Source organism: Kryptolebias marmoratus, linkage group LG15 (assembly GCF_001649575.2).
Source record: "Kryptolebias marmoratus isolate JLee-2015 linkage group LG15, ASM164957v2, whole genome shotgun sequence".
In the NCBI taxonomy this organism is placed as follows: domain Eukaryota; kingdom Metazoa; phylum Chordata; class Actinopteri; order Cyprinodontiformes; family Rivulidae; genus Kryptolebias; species Kryptolebias marmoratus.
In genome coordinates, this window is record NC_051444.1 from 24,155,800 (window position 1) to 24,177,591 (window position 21,792).

General features: G+C 42.9%; 1 protein-coding gene across 1 annotated transcript in view; it reads left to right on the forward strand.

The window, feature by feature from the left end:
- Positions 1 to 21,792, forward strand: part of neo1a (neogenin 1a) — a gene marked incomplete in the record, with an annotated part of 189,449 nt that overhangs the window by 1,041 nt on the left and 166,616 nt on the right.

Genomic DNA, 21,792 nt, shown 5'->3' on the forward strand with positions numbered 1-21,792 from the left:
ACCACCACCACCACCTCCACCTACTCTCTCCCTCCCTCTCTATCTCTAAGTGTTGCCAGGCCAGCTATGGAAAAGCCAATAAATAATCCATTCTGAATCGAGCTCATCAGAGTGTGTGTGTGTGTGTGTGTGGTGAGGTCGCAAAGGGATCCCAGAAATCCAAGAAGCAGAGAGTCATTAGTGATCAGTGTCCGATAATAAGCCCGCATCATCAGTCCAGCAGACATCTCATTACCTGGGCGTCGATACGTGTTTCAGCAGATGGATAAACAGGACATGATCCATTTGCTTCTCTTAATTGTTTTGAGGAGATGGCAACTGCTGTGTGCACCTTTAATACATGTGTGTGTGTGTGTGTGTGTATCCCCATCCCATCTGAGAGATTATTCAACAGCTAGATGATTTTCTGAAGGCATCGGCTTTGACATAATCTGAGGCAGAGACGCTCACGTTTTGACGTTCAAAGTGTCACAGGAGCCAAGGTCGGGATCGCCGTAGCAACCGCACACATACGCACACCCCGGCCGCGCTCTTTAAGGACAGGTGGACAGAAACGCGCGCACCAAAAAGCGAGCCTCGAGCTAACGGTTGCGAGTAAAACCTGCGAGGCCGTGGCTTTGCAACTCTTCAGCCGCGACGGCCGCCGAGCAAGGAGGCACAGCAAAACAAGTTGAGCTGAATAAGAAGTGGAAGAGTATGGAAGCTTGGGGAGTGCGCCCCGAACAGGGTTTTAGAGAAAATGAAGATCTGCACTGGTGAGACACGCTGGGTGAACGAAGACAGATGTGCCTGTGTTTTGGATGTCAGAGTCGTAGAGGTGCTGAAAGGCCTGGAGGAGTTTGTTCAATTTTTGGAACGTTCTGGCCGCTCAAAAGTTGGTTTCGTGGAAGAAACAAAGTCCCTAAAGATCCTGAAACTTAAACTGCCATTGTTTAAGAGCTGTCGATGGTATCAGAATGCCCGTTTAGTGATGCCAAGTCCAACATCCTGTGACTCGTTTTTAAACTTTGAATTGTGAAGCATACCTGAGCTTTACAGAGCCGCGGAACGAGCTGGGTTCTCTCACTCGTTTAACCAAAGTCCCATTGCTGCACACAGAGGAACCCTCTTCCCTCGTTTGCTAGTTTTGCCCACATCGTACTGTGCACCGCTGCTAGAAGTCTTAGCACACCTTTCCACGTCGAGCTGCACGTTTCGGTGTATAACGTGCACGTGCGTTCAAAGCCGTGGAAAACGAGCAAAAGTCTCGAACGGCGTGGCAGCCTTGTGGCGTCAATGCTCGATAAGAACGCGTTTCTGCAAACCCACCACAGCCTGCCTGCTTAGAAGTTCTCCATTCTTCTCCTGCTCCAGATAATTGGATAGTCATGATTAACCAGCAGTTATTGAAGCGCACACAGCTCCAGAGATGATCACACACACACACACACACACACTCTCTCTCTCTCTCTCCTCCTGACAAAGTCATATCTTCATCACTGGAGCTGGAAGGCACAGTCAGGCACAGCAGCATGTGGTCTGGAAAATATCTGTGACTGTTGTGTGACGTGGCCCAGATTTTTCTCCTTAGCCCTGTGATGTGCAAAACAACTATACTGTCATTTGGAAACAAAAAAAAAAAAATTGAAAGCATGATGGGGCCTCTGCTAGCTGCTGGGCTCTCTTGCGTGTGGAGCCTGATGAAAGGACCCTCTCCTGAATGAAAGGGCTCTGCAGTAGTGGAGGAGATGGGGAGAGAGAGAGAGAGAGAGAGAGAGAGAGAGAGAGAGAGAGAGAGAAGAGGAAAAAAAAAGCCCCTCCTTGGCTTTGGTGGAGATCAGTACAAAAGAGAAATTGGGGGGTAGGGTGAAACAGGCTGACTGTCTGGAAAGTAATAAAACCAGGAGATTAAGGGGGTCCAAGGAGTCCCTTTGGGAGCTTTGATTGATTCCAGAGAATTGGACCGGGACCCACACGCAGAGAGTCTCATATTACTAATTGTGAAGGTGGTGGTGGTGGGGGGGTCCCCTTCCCTGAAAATATCTGTCTATTCAAAGCACATTTTTGGAGGTCCTGACTCTGGCTGGGGCTTATCTCTATCAAAGCTGGCAGATCTCAAAGAATTCACTCGGTCTTGTTTAGCGTGGGGAGGGGGAACAAAAAGTCTCACTTTTTCCTTTTTGTGTGTGTGTGTTCAGCTCAGCCAAACTCCTGCTCCCCCCCCCCGCAGCTTGTAGGAGTTCCTTGGCTTTTTAAAAAGCCCCAATAAGTAAACAAGCCTCAGTCAGAGGAGTATAAAATCCATTTAGGCACTATCTTATCTCTGCTACCCTCCTGGGAGGGAATTGTGCGCTGATTGTCTCCCCACGGACAGCGCAAACATCGGGCTGAAATGTGCAAACATTTGGCAATCCTCTGCTCTTACAGTGTGCTCCCCGGGGTCTTAATCCTCTCGCAGACCACCACCTCAGATGCAACATTGCAAAGACTTATTTAAAAAAACAGTTGTTTTCTTTGGCACATTTGAGATCTTCTCTGTGGACTCTGCTGCTGGGAGCACAACTTACCACCTTTTGTGATGTTGTTTGGAAAGCTCTGGTGGTCCTCCATTCCGGTTTGTGAGGGAAAACATGGGAACGTTTATAAGCGGATTCTTACTGCACGTCCTCCATTCAGCTTGTAATTTACAAGCAGTGCGTTGAGGGTTTCTTTAATCCTTTACGCTCATGACTTGTACAACTTCACTTTTTTTTTTTTGGCTCAAAAGGGAAGAATCAATGTCAGCTTAGGGGGAGGGGGTCATTCAGACTTGGAAGCTGGGAGTGTGCTATTTACTGATCATTTATTTATGGCCTCCAATCGCTCATGAGGTCCTAATCACCTCTGTCCATGAGGAGATGGATAATTGCACACTTGGCAAAGTATTTGTTTCATCTGCCTCTCTAATGAACCCATCCCGCCAGGATATGGCGTTTGTCTCCAGTTGCTATACTGATGGGGGGGGGTTGTTTGTTGCTGCTTAGTGTTCTCATATAATAGAAGCCAGCAGTTACAGCTCATGCCTTACTCGTGTTTGATTTTCCCAACTATTCCTTCTTCTCAACCAAGGTTTGTGCAGGATATCAGGTGTAGATGCACATCCAGTGGTTCCATTGAACAGTCAGGGTTGACCGCGACAGTTGATGTCGAAGTTTGAAGCAAAGATGTCACGCAATGAGTCGCACTCAAGTATGTGTCTGGGGGTGACTCCCAGCTACTGCCACACCAAGGTTGAGCTCAACGTCTGTAAATTTGACCGAGCTCTAGCCGAATTAGTTGTTTGTTCAGGTATTTGGCTGCAGTGGTCATTTTGGATTACTTGAACTCCAACATTCAATAGGTTGTAGGTACATTCAGTGATTACTTTCTGATTGAAATGGATCCTCTGGGTCATTAGATGTTTTGCTAACAGACAGGCATACACGCAGACACAGGCAAAGACATTCAGCTTTTCGGAAAGGAGGCCAGAATAAATGGCTGGGTGCTGGCTAATGCGTCGCGCTGGTGATTTGGAGTCAACATAGTCGCCCACTTTCAGAGGACATGACCTTTCTTTGGTGTGAAATGTAAATTGCAGTGTAGACTGAGCTGCAGGATCAAGGTTGATGAAATGCACTTTTAAATATAACAATATGTAAATCACTTGCATCATAAAATATTGCACTCCCTAAAGTGCACATGGTTTGCTCTCAATTGTCAGTATATCAAACATCCACACATTAGTCTGTGCACCAGACTGAAAACACATGGTTTGAAATATTAAAGTCCGTCGTTTTATCCACATCATTCACAATTTAAAACTACGCTTCCGACGAAGATTGTTTGTCCCTCTTGCATGTGAGGCATGGACTGGGTTAGGATGTGTTTTGTGGTGTTGAAGAGGAGAGAGGCCGAGCTGGCACTGTGCTCTGGAACCCAAAGTGGATCAGGGGCAAGTCAATCAGATCTCCTCTATCAAATCCATAATGCAGTGATTTGAAATCTGATGGGGTTTTTTTTTGACTGAAATACCCATGTGTTCGTCCATACGCATCCACCAGTTTATCTGTGGGTATTCCCTGTTATCCCCAGGCCAGCTGGTGGATTTATCTCCCCTATAAATCCTCAAACGATCACGGTGCGTCTGTCCTGCTCGTTGAGCCAGGTGAACCTGGAAAATGAGGCACCCAGGATACATCCTCATTTTACAGTTTTGTTTTTTTTACTCTTTCTTACCTGATCTTAGAGAGCAAATCCAGACATTGTGCAGAATTTATTTTCGCCGCTTGTGTTCGGTGCTTTGTTCTTTTGCATTCTTTCTCAAAGGAAGTGAGAGTCTGGACGTTGAGACCAACTTGGAGACCGTGACTGATGATTATCATATCTGTTGACAGCTTCATAGCTTCATTATGGGTGTTCTACCACTTTGCACTCCCATTACGTCTTAGTAATGAATCTGGACATTCCTATTCCTTTGTATGATCGTTCAAAACATGTTACAGGTCCAAATAGAAAGAGATCAAATGGGATTCACCCTGTATTTATTGTCGACAAATTTTTCTCTCAAAATTGTCGGTCTGGAACTCGTCTCGGACCCTTAATTTTCTGGGAGTCAGAATGTTTTGAAATGGGAGACAACTTTTGGGAGGCTTTAGCGACCTATGAAACCATGTTGTGATCGGAGGCAAAAAGAGAGAATAAATTTTAATTCAATGAAAGACATAGTCAATTCAGTCTGATTCCAAGTGTAAATTTGCATATTTTTTCCCAAATTTGTCTTCAACTAGTCACAGTCCTGTGAGATACTGGCTTCAACAGCATTCACAAAACCTGTGCTTTGCAGTTACATGGAAAGATATCATAAAGATTATTTTCATGGAGACATTTACCGGCCAAAAATATTTTTCTCATAAATGTGCTGTTTCCTGAATGCAGAAAGGACCTTTTGATTTCAGATGGTGCAAAGAGCTGTTCGGAGGTGTTGTCCAAATCCGTCGTTGTTCTCTGCGTTTTGAAAGCCAGCGCGTTTCATGTTTTCAGAAAATGGGCTGGTCAGAGATCTGCTCACATCAAGTGTGCTCTTCCTAAAAGCTGAACTTCACAACGCTTTAAAGAAGCTCCTGCTGGGCTGAAAAAGATATCAGAAGCACCACATTTCCAGCTCTGCTGTCTGTATGTCTGCCTGACCTTTTTATGTGGAGGGAAGAAGAAAAGAAGAAAAAAAAAAAGAGACTTGCCAGGGCTTTGAAAAAGTTGAATAATGTCTAGGGACTATAAGTTTGTCCAAACTGCCCTGCGTGTGATGATTCATGTCTCGGTTACCCGAGAGATGTCTTCTGCAGTTTTATCTTTTACAGAAGACATAATGTCCGCCTCGCATTTCCATTTCCATTTCCATTTTCATATAGAAACAGAAGAAAATTCAAAATTACTGAGGTGCTTTTGTGCTCTCCAAGGCCTTCCTGTTCTGCTGTGATTGAATGATGCTCAGGCTTAATAACCTCTGGGAGAGCTGTTTGCCGTTTCCTCCAGCCTCACACACACACACACACACACACACAAACACACCCCCACACAAGGAAGAGAAGGGAGTTATGGCTACATGTCAATAAGAGTGCAGTCCGTCATCTCTGTCAGTATCCTCCTGTGCACTTAAGCTATTAGTCGACTTGTGTCACGCTCTGGAGATCTAAAATGGTCATCCCTGTAATCATACTGTACAGGTACATGTACAGTAGGTAACCCTGAACGACTGAATTATAAGTGCTGGGAGGTTATGTCGTTTATAAGTGCTTTTTGGTTTAACCTTTTTTTTAAATCAGAATTTTTGTGAGAGTAGTTATGTCCGAAACAGGAGTTAAAAACCATCTTGAAGGCATGTCATAAAATCTGTTCCCTTTTTCGACCAAACATTGCTGCACATTTTCCTTGAACGTGAAGTTCTTTTTTGTTTTTTAACATAAAAAAATAAAGTTTCTTCAACGTGGAGATGCTATCGGCTGTTTATAGATCGGAGCCGGTAGCGGATTTCCAGACAGCGGCGTCTGCTCGAGCAGCAGGCGGTCGTCTTCTGGTCGAACGTGTTCTGTAATATTTATGTTCCGCCGCTCTGCGGTCGGCCGTGTTCTTCGTGGGGCGGCGCGCCGTTGTCCAGTCGTTCACTGCGTCCGGAGAAATTACAGGGCCGAGCTTTGTAACGTGCGTGTCGATGATTTAACCGGTTTGCTGCGAGCGGAGAAAGTTTCCCCCTTAAAGGAGTGGCCTTTGTGACTCTTCCAAAAGAGTCTTTGTGCAAGCTCTGCAGAATAGAGGATACTTTATTTTCCAGGAGTTTTCCTGAAACGTTGGCTACTTTAGCCCGGCGGAGCTCCCGTCCTAATGTTTCCAGGTCGGCGGTGGCAGCTGCACGGGATTATGACAAACGCTAACTGTGCTCGTTGAATGAGCCTCGGCTAATGAGTGTGAAGCTGAATTACATACAAAAGAGCTCTGATGGGGATATTGCAGGCATGTCCCGTTAAAGTGAGAACTCCTAATTTATTTCAAAGGCTGAAATTCTTATTTTCAAAGACAAAAGTCATCCATCTCCAGCTGACTTTACTGTGTAACAAAAAAGTCAAAATGAAAACTACACTGAAAGTAAAACAAAGATGTTTTCCGGTACGCACTGTATGAGTTTGCATGAGCTGCGCAAAATATAAAGATGAAGGTTTATGTGCTTTTGTGCTTCTCTTATCTTAAATATACTTGCTGCAACTTGTATAAATATAATTTTTAACGTGTGTGGATTTCAATTTAATTTCCTCCAGCAGTCACTAAGAGAGATTAATCGCCTTCTTGAAAGATAGATTAGTAACCTTCATTTGCTTTGCACTGTAGCTGCTGGAGGTCCGACGTCCTGCAGTTCTCGCACATGAATTTATTTTCTGTCGTCTTTTTGGAGGACGTCCAGAATGTGATGAATTCACTTCGAAGGTTTCTCTCAGGAGTGGAGTTCAAGGTAAAATGGAGTCAAGAATCAGTGCAGCTCTCAGAAAATAATGACATTGGATCATTCTCGTCCAGTAAAAGTAGTCTAGTTTCTCTCAATTAAGATTTAATTCCTCTTGACTTTTTATGGCCTTACGCATCTGAAAGGCAGGCGAAAATGTTTATGCCTCTGTTTGTACATGCGCGCCTGTTTGGTAGTGAAATATCTCACGAAGCCCTGGACACATTTCAGTGAAACTTCCAGGAGGTAATCCTTGCATGAACATCTACGGCAGATTAAGTTTTAGAGCAAACCTGATTCAAGGTGGTGGAACACAAAAACGGCTGCGACGCAGTCGGTTTTACAGGTACTCTGCAAAAGCGTGGTGTGGTAGTAGCTAAGAGTCATTCTGAACGCACAGCGTGACGGCTCAAGATGTCGCGTCAGATTGCGCCTAACGTTGCTTTCGAGGATTGTCCAGAAGGGCTACAGCTCCGTCTTTTCTTCATTTAAGATGGTCGTAGTCAACACGCCGTCCTTCCTTGAAGGAATGTTCGGTCTTCGCCCGGTTTCTGTTTACCTAACCTGAAACCTGATGATCTTTCCTGTTCCCGCGCTCTGTTTAGCAGCATTGTGAGTGGCAGAGGTCTCGTTTACACCCTCCCGAGGTATCACCCTGCCGTGTAAACGGGCCTTATTCAATCAAAGGAACTTTTCATTTTGTTAAAGGGGTGTGTGGGCAGCCTGTTACAGAGGGCGGACTGTGAGCACGGCTCGAATGAACTTGCTGCCGTCGTCTTGAAACCGGCTGTGGCTTCTGGCAGCTTTGGACATGGTTGTATATGTGTGTGTGTGTGTGTGGGGTGTGTGTGTGTGTGTGGGGGGGGATCTCTAAGTGAGTATATTTTTCATACGCATATGCCAACCATGTGAGGGAGAAACAGCTGTTTTATTAACAAAGTCCAGAGAGCGTTCCTGTTTGGACAAACGTCGTGTTTTCGTTCAGTCCTGAGTTTGTTCTGAGGAGAAGAGAGGGACTCTGGTGGTTCTGATTCAGCCTGATGGGCTGGGAGGCTTTTTTTTTTTTTTGATTTTTTCTTTTTTGAGGCAACAAATTTCAGGACAGGAAAGCGGTGACGGCCACACTGCTTATTATTTCTTCTTGTTAAAAGCTTAATTTAGTTTATTTAGTTTGAAATTACAGATTGGCTCTCGGCTGTGAATTGTAAACTTGGGTGGTTTGGATCTGTAAAAGGACTTTGATGGTCGCCCGCCGCCAGAAGAGGAAAGCAGGCGGTGATTGTTTTTGCCCGTGTCTGCGTGCGTTTTCTGTTATCGAAACATCTCATTAACCGTGAATGCACATTTACAACTGATTCACTTTTGGAGCCAGTTCAATTAAAGATGGCTGCCACAGCTAATGAACATCAGCCAACATAAAACTGGCTATAAGTGAATCAGTTTTAAATATATTGAGCTAATATTTGATGTGGTAGTAGCTGAGAGTCATTCACAGCACATAGTCTGAGCATCGTCTTGCAATACGACGTGGGATTGTCTTTAGTCATGTTGAAGGTTCGACTGAAACGGCTACAACTTTGTCATATCTCATTAAAACGTAATCATAGTTTAAATCTATGATATTAAAGATCCTGGGTGATATGCACTCATTTGAGGAATGCTAGGCCTTTAAAGTTTAAGAATGTGTTTCGAATCGAAAGAAACAAAGATTAGCAAAACTAAAAAATTGTTTTTTTCCCACTGGAAAAGTACAAGCAGGCTCTGGTTTTTCTGTCTTTTTCATTCTTTTTCTGGCAGCTCATTTTTAATCTAATTCCAGCTGCTTCAGTTCTTTGGTAAATAATCTGCTGCAGAGCCGTTGAGGAGTGTCACAACAAGGTTGTTCTAAAGCTGCTGGTTTTTTTCTTCTTCTCCAGAACGTTCTTGGCCTGCTTTACAAAGTTAGAATCTGGTTTGTCTGATTCGAGTGGAAAAAAAAAAAAAAAAAATCCTACAGAAACCACTAAACATTTGAGCAAAATTGGCGCAGGGTTTTTGAGCGTCAACTTTTTTTTTCTCTTCCTCTTCTTCTTTTTTTGTCCCATGCTGTATTTTTCCATGCCACTGTCTCAGCCTGAGCAGCGGCTTGCTGGATATTTGAGTTACAGACTTTGAGTTTAAACAATCCTTGGTTTATATTTAAAAACCAGCAGAGCCTCTGTTCATGGTTGTGTATTAATCAGATGGTGTTCTCGGTCCCCGCCCCCCCCCAAAAAAACCTTCCAGATTCTTTTTTATTTTAGTTTCACCTGCTGCCATGGTGACTTGTTAAAAACAACCTCTCAATATTAACCAATGTTTCTGCTGCTGAAATGACTCTTTGAAAAGTTCAGCGTTCAGATAAAGGGCTCCCTTGTGTGCGGGGAGCTCCCCTTTGTCGCGGGGGGGGGGAATGACTGACTGCAGTGACTTCGCACCATGTTATTGGAGCCGGTTCCTCGTCCACTCTGAGCTCATCTGCAGCTAACGGAGGTCAGCGGAGGCAGCTAAAATGCTGAAAATACGTCCGAAATAAATGGCTGTGATGTAATGGAATTGGCTGTCTCTTTTGATTCTGCTTTCTTGCTCCTTCATGTTCCTTCTGCAGAACTTACTTGCAAGATGCAGTTCACCCCCCCCCCCCCCCAGCCTTGTTTTTGCAGAAAATAAATGTTAGAGTGCTGCCACAAATCCTAAAAGTCAAATGTCTTATTTGTTCAAGATTTTACATAAAGTCACCTATGAAGGCCGGTCATAATAAAATGAGATGCCTCGTCCTTTCACCGCACATGAATGTCCCTTTTGTTTGTTGTCCTTGACCCTTTGGGAATATTATTATCTGTCTATTGTTATGTCGATAGGACTCGTTTGCCTGCAATACGAAGCTAAGGACTGCAGGAAACTAGTTCAAATCCTGACAGGGTACAATCAGTACAAGAAAGGTTCTCTTTATAAGTGTCGAATTAAAGTTCTTTTAAGCTCCACAGACAGCCCTTCAGGCTCAGCCACAGCTGGACCGAGCCTCATTTGGGATAGCATAAGCTCCCCACTCATATTAATATGAATATTTTGGAAAACAAGCCTTTTCTGCTGCGTTTGGGAACCAACTCTGTGCAAATTGGGTTTTTGTTTGTGAGAAAAATTGAGACTTGCAAATGCTTTTCATAGTGAATTAAACAAACAAAATAAAAAAAATACTGTTTTTGGCCCGTCCATGTGTACTTGAAAAGCTGAGATTTCTGGAAAAGCTGTAACATCACAGTCTACTTTGCACATGCCCATTATTGCTTTGTGTGTCAAGCATGCAAACCACAACAAAAAGTTGTTTGTTTTCTTTTTTCTCTCAATTTTCTATTTGTGGCGAGGTTTGTCCTGACACTCTCGTCATTCTTTTTGGTTGTGAGCTGAAAACGTTAGTCGTGAACAGGGAATGGCGAGACTGTGTCAAATATCACAAGTCTTTATCAGAATTTTCTTCCTTTGTATTTCGATATTGTGAATTCCGACCATTATCGCCACCTGCTGGCTGGCCAAGCATGCACATTTCAACTTTTATTTAAAAAATTGCTGCTTCTCATCTGAAGCTGATAAACATATAGGTTAAAAAATAGTTGGGAGTTGTATGGTTAAGATGTTGATTTGTTGCACGAGATGCAGTAAGTTAGAAGGATGAGCTGGCTGAGGCTGAGCAGAAAGTGCAAAGAGGCAAGGATTTTCATTCAGTTTGACGCAACAGGCAGTGATGGCAAGCAGCTGCACAAACTCCTTATTCCCCGAGCATTGTCCCTTGAACCAGGACTCCACTGTCACCTCCCCTCATTGTCTCAGACTATGACAGGTCATTCAGCCACAGCAGCGGCATGGCTGCGAAATGGATGGCAGCCAACGGGGAGCACCTGCGGAGAAATAGCAGGCAAGTGGCATTCCATCACAGGACCCCGAGACACAGATGTCATATGAGACATGAGGGAGGTGAACGGAGTGGGGGGGATGGGCGGGAGGGCCAGCGGTTTTGGCGTCGTGGAACAGTAATGGGCTGGGATACGAAGCCAGCTGCTACCAACAGATTCTTAATGAGGTTTCCCATCAAGAACACAGGGAGATGAACATTAATGACTACAGTTAAACCTGTCTGTTCATTTATTCTCCTACTTTCAATCATGTTACGATGAGGCGCCTGACATGTTTGCCCACATGTTAATTGTTCCCCCCCCCCGTTTCCAAGCCACATTTTACTTTAACAGGACTGCAGACAATACACTCATTATTTCCATTGATCTATCCATCTTTGTTTGATGAAATAATTAATCATCAAGTCTATAGAAGGTCATTATTTGCATTAATTTCAAGGTTACAGCGCCACTGGGCTCATTTTGTTTGACTGATATAACAATGCAAAAAGAGAAGCCGTTTTAAAGTAATACAAACACTGATAACGTGCAAATCTTCACATTTGAATAAGTGCTTTACTTGAGCCCACCCCAGCCCCGCACCCCCCGCCCAAACCTCAAAAGAACTTGAAGCGAGCCCGCCTTGGTTTCTTTCATTGTCGCTATATTTTGAAAGTATTGCAAAGTGGAAACTACAGTTAATTCGACAATATGTGCCCGCTCCTCCACATTGGATTGGTGAAAATTGAGGAATGCTAATTTCCGCAGTTAATAGAATAAGCAGTAGCATATATCTGCCTACCCAAAGGACCAACAAAGTCAAGGGAGTATTTTTCTTTTATTGAAATTCCCACTCCTAGTGACCAAGTGGTCATCTGTCAACCCTAAAAACTTCCAGTTCTGCTCACAAACCCAACAGTTGTTGCATCTCAAATAACAACCAGAATCACAAAACCCATTGTGCAAAATGTGAGCATGTACGGTTTTTTGAAGGACAGCGTGCTCTTTTATAATCCCTCCCTAGCAACTAAAAGTGCTTGAATTAGCAGCTAAGGAGAGAGGCAAAGTGCTCTTTCTGCTTTCATACTTCATTTACCTGGAGTGATCTAAATTAGTCCTGAGCGCATAAGCATGTCATTCAAGCTTTCCGGACACCTGCTGAACAAATTCACTCAAAGAGCACACGACGACACAAACGCGCAGACTTGGAGCAGCATCCCGAAATATGTCCTGCAGTCTGTCTGTGCCATATGGCAAAAAAAAGGAAAAAAAAATATTGTAGTGAAGTGTAGCAAGTCTAAATGAAAATTCACCCAAGATCATTTAATTAAGCAGGTGTGAAGCAGCTTAATTCAAGCCTGTTTTGGCTCCTCTTGCCAGACTCTGTTCAGCATGAAGTGGTGCCTTTTTCAGCTGCAAGATGTGAATGCTTTAAGCTTGGCACCAAATTTGCACAGTTTTGTTTCTCTTCGAAAGAGAAGATGTCAAAAGTGCTCTTGAGTTTTAAGGGGTGGTGGTGTTTTTTTTTTTTTAAGCCAGTAGCAGCCTGTGGGGCGCTTTTTGTTGCAAAGTGAGACAGGACTGAATATTAAAGCTCTCTAACCCAACCAGCCCTTCTTTCCTGCCGCTGTCCTCCTTCCAAATCCCCCCACAGTGCCACCGCATTCCCAGCCTGGTGGGGCCGTGTCAGAGGGCCAGAACCATGTCACGCACCTTTTTCGGCCCCAAACGACCACGGTGGCCGGGTCAGGGGTTTCAAGTGCCCCCCAATGACTTGATGCATGGAACGCCTATTGACGCAGTGGCTCGACCCCCACGCTGGCTGCATCAGCACTTTATTTCTAATGAGAAAGAGATTGGCTAACTTACAGGAGCCTGATGGCTTCAGCACACTGTTATTGACCCTCTACGGCTTTACCTTTCCTCCACACAGACTCCAAAACAGAGGTGAGGTAACCCCCTCCCGAGTCCGCGCAGATAGTGAAGCACTCAGAGAGCATTCCTCGCATGTTACGCTGAGGTTGAATGCAGATTTTACGGGCTGTGCTTTTGGCCAGTCCCACACATACCTGTGGTTGATGTGTGTGCTGTCGGAGCTCAACCCCTCCTCGTGTGTGACATCTGCAATCTAACTGCTGGTTTTGAAGCTATAAAAGGCTCCCCGGCCCCTAAACATGCTCATTCTTTGGGAGGTTTGTACAAATCCACAGTTGTTGTATTAATCATTCTGTTTTTACGCCTCATCTGATATACAGTAAATGACCTTTAAAAGCATGCACTGACATTTGGGGGGAAATTAATTCATGTGTTGTTTTAGCAAGGACCTGACTATTAAGATCAATAAAAATGTATTTTCTGTGCATTTAGTGTGGCTACAACACTTAAGCTTGCATTGCTAAAAAGGCTTCAGCAGGAGAAATGGCTAAGCTGTCTGTCAAAAGTAAAGAGAATCATCTGCATTTCATCTCTTAAACTGCCTTAGCGAGCGGTGAATTCTGGTGTTTTAGTTGGAAAGCTATTTATCTTTAGCGAGTCTCTTTTTTTTCCTTGTGCATTTGTTAAATACACATATTTTGTTTACAAAGAGGTGAAGGATGAACTCTTTGATTTGGTTAGATCGAACAACGGGAAAAAAAACAGGCAGGTGCCTCAAGGATGCTGACCTATACAGCAAAGTTTTGATGGGAAAAAAACAAACTAATGTTTTTGTTTGCACTGCAGACATAAATCTTTTGAATATTTGAACATGTAAAACCAGTCAGAGGTTTTCTAGAATTTTAATGGTATTTACGGTGTTGTTGCACATACTTTAGCCCTTTCAAACCAGCACTTACAACCACGTAGGTCTGGGCTCAATCAAGCTACCGTGTGTCTAAGTGCTGCAGCATATACAGCTGGTTTTATGGAAGCAATTTTTAGAGGAAAAACTGAGGCAAATTTTGACTCCGCCGGCTTTAGACTTTTACTTTGATTCACCAAGAACTTCTCGTGCATCTTTGATTTTTATTTATTTTATTCTCAGCAGACTAGTGTCTGCTATGGTACTTGTTGATGAAGTTTTAATGGTAGTTCTAAACCTCCTTTTCTTCTTCAGAAAAGGTTTTTTTTTTTTTCAAGAATAAACACTGTCTCCAAACTGCATTGGTAACAAAGATGCACCTGTTGTCTCCAGCTCGTTACTTGGCTTTTCAGATGAGGTAATGTCAGTACTAACAGTGGCTAAAATATTTGTGTGTCTGTGTGTGTTTAAGGCGTTGCAGAACAAACATCTCTGCTTCTGGTAATTTAAGTCACTTAACATGTTTTGCTGTGAGGCTAATGTTTGTTCATCCACTAGTTTAGCCTTCGTGTATTTAGGCCTCCTTTGCACTAGATGAAGACACTATTGCAACATAAAAATAAAAATTAGTCAGAACATAGTCTTTGCAGGGTCTTGGCGAGGCCTTCAGGACTCTACTGAGATTGAGGTGGTCTCTGCAATTTGCGCAATAGATCGTGGAGAGTTTTGCACAAAGCTTTGGTGACAAAGTAGTGGTGGATTGTTATTGTGGTAGCAGGGTATCGGGGTCCTGGTTGGAACAAGGAGTATCCATGACAATGGCCCACGTGTCGGCAAAGGCACCACGATCTTGACTAGGTCGTGGAATTAACTTGGCGTAGCCATGATATCCATGGAGGTAGTGTTGTGCAGCATGGCATGTTTTCCTAGCTTGTTATTGCCTGACCGAGTTGTGCCAGGGTGGGAGTATAGAGTGTGATGAGGGTGCAAGAGAACGTCTTACTGTCAAGGAAAGCGGTATGGAAAAACCTATTTGGCAAGTACTAAGAGCGCAGCAGCATCATGATTGTTTTCACATTAGGTATCCTGCAGCAGTCAAGCAACCTTCTAATAGGTTGTGTAGGTTGTTCAGACTGTAGTGGGGTCATCATCCAGTGTGAAGTGGACCTTAGGGATGTTTGTTGGCATAATTTCCAACTTCTAAATTTAAATGTTTATTTACACTATTTTTTCAGTTCTGGTTGTGTTTCATTATTCATTATTGTGTCTAATGTTATATCAACACAAAACAGAATACAAAAGGTTTTTCCATTTGTTAGTGTACATCTTTAATGGAATGACTTTTTGCTTGTTCAGGATGGGTGTTTAGGGCTTTCTGCTTCCAAAAACCTTTTGAAAAAAACAAAAGTTTTGCTGTTTGGTCAAAATATCTTTCTTTGTCAAATATTTTGTCTTGGGCCACCACAACCACACTATCTGGCCATGTCACTGTGGAGCTACCTCTTTTAAATCAAATAAGTTCAGATCATTTAACATATTACAACTAACTTTACAAAAAGTCATATTTCCTTTCAAAGATACTTAATTAAAGCACAGAATGCGTGTGTTGTGGGTTTTCTGGTCAGCTTGTCTGCAATCTGTATAGATAAGATTTCCTGAGGGGAAACAATTGTGTGAAATGCAAGAAGCCATTAGGAAGGCAGGGGCTCGTGTCTCCCCCTGCTGAGTAAATAGTGTCTGGGCCTCACCCCATTTCATCCACTTTTGAATGAGTCCAGCACTTGTAACAATAAAGGCAGGAAATGAACTGTACTCGCACAGAAGCGTGCAGGATGCTCATTGTGTTCCTAATTGACCAAACTAGGTTGGGTAATAACCGCTGACGTTTCTCTGGGTGAGATAAAACTAACTCAAAGATAACATGCTGTAGGCGTGGTCAAAAATCAGCTAATGAGGCAGTACTTATTTGCATATATATATATATATATATATATATATATATATATATATATATATATATATTTTAGAGCTTATTGGGTTGTTGTGGCCTGAGATGTAAGTGACCCAGTTTTCGAGAGATGGGAGTTCACAGGTTACATCCACGTGCCTTTAACATACACTTGTAAAGCTCACAAGCAGCATGATTGCAAGTGTGTCATGGAATAAATTTGCGCAGAAACTAAACTTGCCACCAGTTGGTATTTTACTTTGTGTGTAAAACCAATGCCAGCCCTTACGGTTAGTGAACTTGTGTATGATTTGACTGTGACATTGTCATTTTTCTTCGCTGTGCAGACATGACTCAGACCCAGACAGTGTTTGCTGTCACCTGAAAAGCCCTCCAGGGAAAATGTTTTTTTTATCCTTGAGTATAGACCAGAAGCGTATTTGAGCTGATCTACATGTAGAGGTGATTGGTAATGTAGGGGATTGAGGTTAGGAGAACTACTGACTCCTAGTCAATACAATTTATTTTAACAGCAATATTCCATTTTATTATTCATTTTATAGATATTATTTGCTAATTATGCATCAAGAATCAAAATAATCATTTTATTAAATGGCCGTTTTGATTTTTTTTCATGTGGTGGAGTAAAGGGTCAGTAGTTGTCTGGCCCAGTTTTTATACTTGGTGTAATTGATATTTTGTTTATCCCTAGATTAAGTGACAACTAAGCAGGTTAGCACAGAGGATTTTCCCAGATTAATTCCAAGAGTCCAATCTGAACGGTCTGGCCACTCTCCCTGTATCATCCCAAGCGTCCGCCTTACCTGGGATTTAATAGCATATGAAGAAGAAATGAGATCAGAGGTGGAGATAAATCCAGCAACAAAGCCTCCCCCAGAGAAAATTAGATGCATGCATGGCATTCTCAGTCACCAGCTGCTCTTGTCCTCATTTCCGATAAATTGATTTGAATGTTCAGGTGATAAGAGGATGGGCTGTCCTTTGCAGCAGGGTCAGTTTGATTACCTATTTTACCTTTCAGCTTTTTTTGGTTTCTTTAATAATTGTTGCAGGGACTTTCTTGCATTGTGGATTGTAAACAAATGTGAGGCCATCCTCTCTTTGTTGTAGTCTCAAGTGATATGTAGGTTCCCTACATCCCAGGAGATTCACCACCAACTAATTTAGAGCCTGCTAAGTGATTTAGCATGTCTTTTATAGGGCCCTAGTGAACCACAACTACCACCCCCTTCCTGCCCGTCGCCATCTATGCCTGTGGCGTCAGCACTGACTTTTGAATTTCAATCAGCCCTAGATGTGTTTATTTGAGGGGGATGGGTTGGGTAGAGTGTTAGTATTAGTAACTGGTTGTGTATGTCAATCAAATATTCAGTGTGACCAGTGTAGACCTCAATGGAGGCTAGTCGAGGTGTTCTCAAGGGGGCACAGGGCTTTAAGTGCTGCCCGCGGGGCGAACCCTGCCCTTCACTCTTCACACGCCGCCCTCTCTCCCCTCGTCATCCTCCTCGCATTGTGAACAGAGGCACTACAATCAATAACAGCCTTACCCTCTTTCTCCTTCCACCACCCTCCCCCCTTCAACACCTCCTCTGGTCAGCGGCTCCCTGCTCTCCATTAATCAACACTGTGTTTGATGTTGGCTTCATCATTCTCTGTCAACCCCCTCAACACCACGGTGTGTGTAATTGTGTTAGATTTGTCATGGTTGTGTAGTGAATTGGCCTGCCTGCTGGCTTTGGGCCAAGAGCCTTTTTTTGTGTACTTGCAAGCCTGACATTAGTTTATGTATCTGGCATATGGTTTATTAGGTTCTTCTACTAGCCTGAGTACATTAGGTCTATTTTTAAAGACTGTTTTGCTTTTCAGGAGTTCCATTACCATCCTTCTTTTCTTACTAGGCAGTGAAGCATACAGTAAGTGATCATTAAAATTCAAACCTCGCAGGAACCTATTTGTAAGGGATCAGTGAAAGTGATAGAAGTCCTAGTGCCCAAAAGTTGCAGAGGAGCTGCATGTGAGTCAGACCGGACTTTGCAAAGATTTTACCCAACAAAATCTTATTTGTTTCGAAGTCTTTGTCATGTCAGCTCGAGCTCATGTCTGAATGTAGCGGAATCTCATTACCTAGTGTCATCCCTACCTTCACCCCTTGGCCCTTCAAGTTGAAGTCTCAAGGAGTAGTGGATAAAATATTCCACTACAAAATGAGACACCAGTCAAACCCCAAACGCCTTCAGTTGTTGCCAGTAGACATTTATGGACTCAGACACAACCTTGTCCATATATGCAGTATACTGTAACAATATGTTCCAGTCTGCAGCAGATTTCAGTATAGAGTTGTTTCTTCCCCACTTGTTAAATCCAGTGTCTTGCTTGGCTGTGACTCTTGGTGACTAGTTGGGAACTGCATTCATGAGGGACTCTATAAAATGTCTTGAAACACTTGCAGGGTTCTCAATTTCCTGGCTTGAGTGGCAGAGGACTGTAGTCGTTGCTTGAAATTTAAATATGTAAAAAAAAATTGTGACATTTTTTCTCAAAGTAGACATGACATACTTTAAACAGAGAAATGCACCATTTTTGCTATGTTTATGCTTGCTAGAAATATTTAAAAATGATACCAGCTGTAGTACACTGGAATACTTCAAACTAGATATTATATTGATTGTTGTGACTGATTCATTTCAAGGAGAAAATGATTACATTTGTGAGTGCCATTTTGTTTTATAAGCCAGCACATCGTTTGTCTGATGTGCCCCCCTAAAAAAATCTACATTTGTAGTGACAGATAACTCTACCCCTTGGCCCGAAGAGTTTGGAAACCCCTAATTTGTCCCATAAAACTTACCAAGAAGAAAAGGGGAATAGGGAAAGTGTGAAATGGGATTTGGCCTACAGCAGTTATTGTCTCAGATATTTTACAACAAGCAATGTACGTAAGGTGTCAGTCAGACAAATTCAAAGAAATTATATGAACAGCATACTGTTTCCATCACCTTTTGAATCATCTACCCAGGAACATGGTAAATGGTGCCCCACATATACTGTAGAGCTTTTCAAAAATCCAAGCAAAACTTTATCGCTACATTGTTTTTCTTCATACACCATGAACGCAGCACTTTTTCCCCCTACAGACCTCCAATGAGCATACCGAGAGCAATGTTTTTGTCTTAAGAACGCTGACACTTGGAGGGATCAAACCACAGAATCTTATGACTGGAACATGACGACTCTATTACCTATGGCACGACTGCCTGTTGTTGAAACCGAATGGAACATTTCCAGTGTTGCAAAGATGTCTGACGCAATCAGTCTTCTGTTGTGTGCAGCATGTATGAAATGGCAGTCTGATTTTCTAGACATTTAATGTATTGTATAGGATTTGCCCCTACACACACACTTGTTTCTTTGGCATCTGTGTGACCTAATGTGCATTTTAAATGTTTGTGTGAGTGTGTGTAAGCTGAAATGCTCTGACTCAGACCTTTGCAATTATGGCACGTTTCCATTGTGTTAGATCTAATAATCATTGTAATAAACTGGAGGCTGCAAGCGTTTACACAATGGAATAAGTTTGATTGTTAACGTTGCAATTGAAACCTTAGCCTCTATTTATCTTCGTCTCGTCTAATCCCCTCATCAAATAACCTTCTTCAGCTAATGCATTCACTAATTTCTTCCTTTGACGTTCTTCCACAAGACGTGTTGTACACAAAATTATCTTTGGTCGATCCATATCTTGTTTATCAGAGACGTGGGAAGGTAGTGAGGGAGAAGAGAAAACAGAGCGGGCGTGCACAGGGGAAAGACTTTAAAAGGCACAGTGAGAGAATCTGTCTTTGTCGATTATACATGCACTACAACCTTGACGGCCACATTAGATCTCTTTCTCCGTACACCAAAATGCCATTAATAATGGATACAACTCTCAGTGCTCATCTGCTTTCTCTCCCCCTCCCCCCCTAGAATTACCCCTGAAGGCGTGTCCCCCCTCCCTTATTTTGCCTGCTCCCCAGTTCCCCTACCTTCATCCTGTCCCACCCGTCTCCCTTCCCCCTACTGTTTCAGCTGTGGGACTTCTAGCCAGCAGCTATGGCAGGTGTGCATACATCATCATGGAGCTGGCCACACAGCCTGCAGCCCCCAAACAGTCATCATCATCAGACACGTCCACCTGCCTGCTGAACACTTTGCTGCAGCACAGTTGAAGTATTTGTTTATGTAGTGCTTGGAGTTGTCTTGGTTTAGATTAGGACACTCGCTTGTTTTGCTTCTCTTGAGAGAAGCCCACAGAAGATGACAATGACTGACGCATACATTCTGTAGAGACATTGAGAATAAATAGATTGCGTACGAGCTTTTGTTGACACTCATCTGCATGCACTGAGGGAAAAGTCTTGTTTTATTAATATTATTTCCTGTTTGCCTGTCACTTCAGTGTTACCACCATGAATTGATGCCTGAACGCAAGCGTCGCAGGCTTAACTCTTCACTGATATCTGAAGAGTGCAAGAATCCACAGAAGAGGAAACACACATGACCACACATAATAGACTCAGAACAGTGACTCGGGCAAGATCTACTGCACTGTCTTTCAGCTGATTTATTTATCCAGTTCCTTGTTAAAACATTCACAGTGTCACACTGACTCTGCCATAGGTAAAATTTAATTTTTCATTCGGGCTGTAGAAGTGCTGTAGTGTACAATGTCTCCTCAAATCAAAGAGGTTCTTTGTATCTGTGTGGAGTTTGATTCTACCTAGAGTTTTTTTTTTTTTTCTCAAAATCTTTCTTAAAAAACACAAGTGCTGGTTTCATTTGCGATTTGAAATTGACCTGTCTCTGTGTTCTTATCCTTGGCTCTGTGATGGACGGGCAACCCATTAGGTATCTCTCCCTGTGTCAGCTGGGATTTGTCCCGTTCCAACTTCACAGGGTGAAGCAGGTGTAGCTGATGGATGGGTGTTAATTCTGGTATTTGCATTGGCAGAATGGGAGTTAAACACAGGAATTTTTACAAATTAAAGAACACCAAAAGAAAAAAACAGTCAGATCTAAATTCCATAAGTTTATCTTGATATTGATTTATCATTTCACATGGATCCCACATTTTAGCTGTGTTTAAAAAGTGTTCATACCTGTTGCACTCATAATCATGGGGTGATTATAGATGTGGTTACATCAAATTAAGCATTTGAAGGACTAATAGCCAACTAATTCTCTGATGATGTTAAATTAAATATAAATATTGATAGAAATTAGACCCAAATGCCTATGTAACCCCTATTTTCTACCTCATTAGGTAGCTGTGACACTAAAACAGTATTAAAATACTTAACTTAGCATGGAAAGGCAAGGGAATTTGTGTTTGGTTGATTGTTTCTTTGTTGTAACAATGCTTCTTGGCAATAAATCCTTTGCCATTAAAAAGCTTGTTTATTTCCCTTTAAATGGTACTGCATTTGTCAGGAAAAAGCATTTGTTGGTTGAGCAGCAGAGTTGAGTATGTTGGTTGTGCCCTTGAAAAACTTGCCAGAGCTCATCTGCCAATCCCAAACAGCTTATTCTGCTACTGACTCTTCTTTGCTGACTGTTATTGGATTGAATGATTGAAGTCGGAAGAAACAAAACATATTGGGAGTTTAACAATTTTCTTTCCATTTAACAAACAGGGGCCTCAGTAGCATGTGGAAGAACCATACGCAGCCACAACAGCCTGGCTTCTCCTCAGGCTGCTCACCAGCTCGGTCACACACTGCTGTGGGGTGGCATTCCATTCTCGACCGGCGTTTCTCGTAGGTCAGCCAATGTGATTTTGCTGATCAATCTGGAACGAATGCCCAAGCTGTTCCCACAGGTGTTCAGTGGGATTGAGGTCAGGACTGCAGACAGGCCCACTCCCTAATTCTGGAGTTAGTCGCTGATAGACTTCGCTCTGTGGGGGAGAGCGTTTTCATCTAGAAGGACATAGTACGGTCCCAGGCTGTGGAGGTATGGGATTGCCACTAGTTGCTCACAAGCTCCTGATTGTCAGCACCGGGGGTACACGAAGCTCAAAACAAGAGTCAGTAGCAGAACAAGCTGTTTGACACTGGCAGAGGTTTGACAAGTTTTTCATGAATGCACCCCACATACACAACTGTTGCAC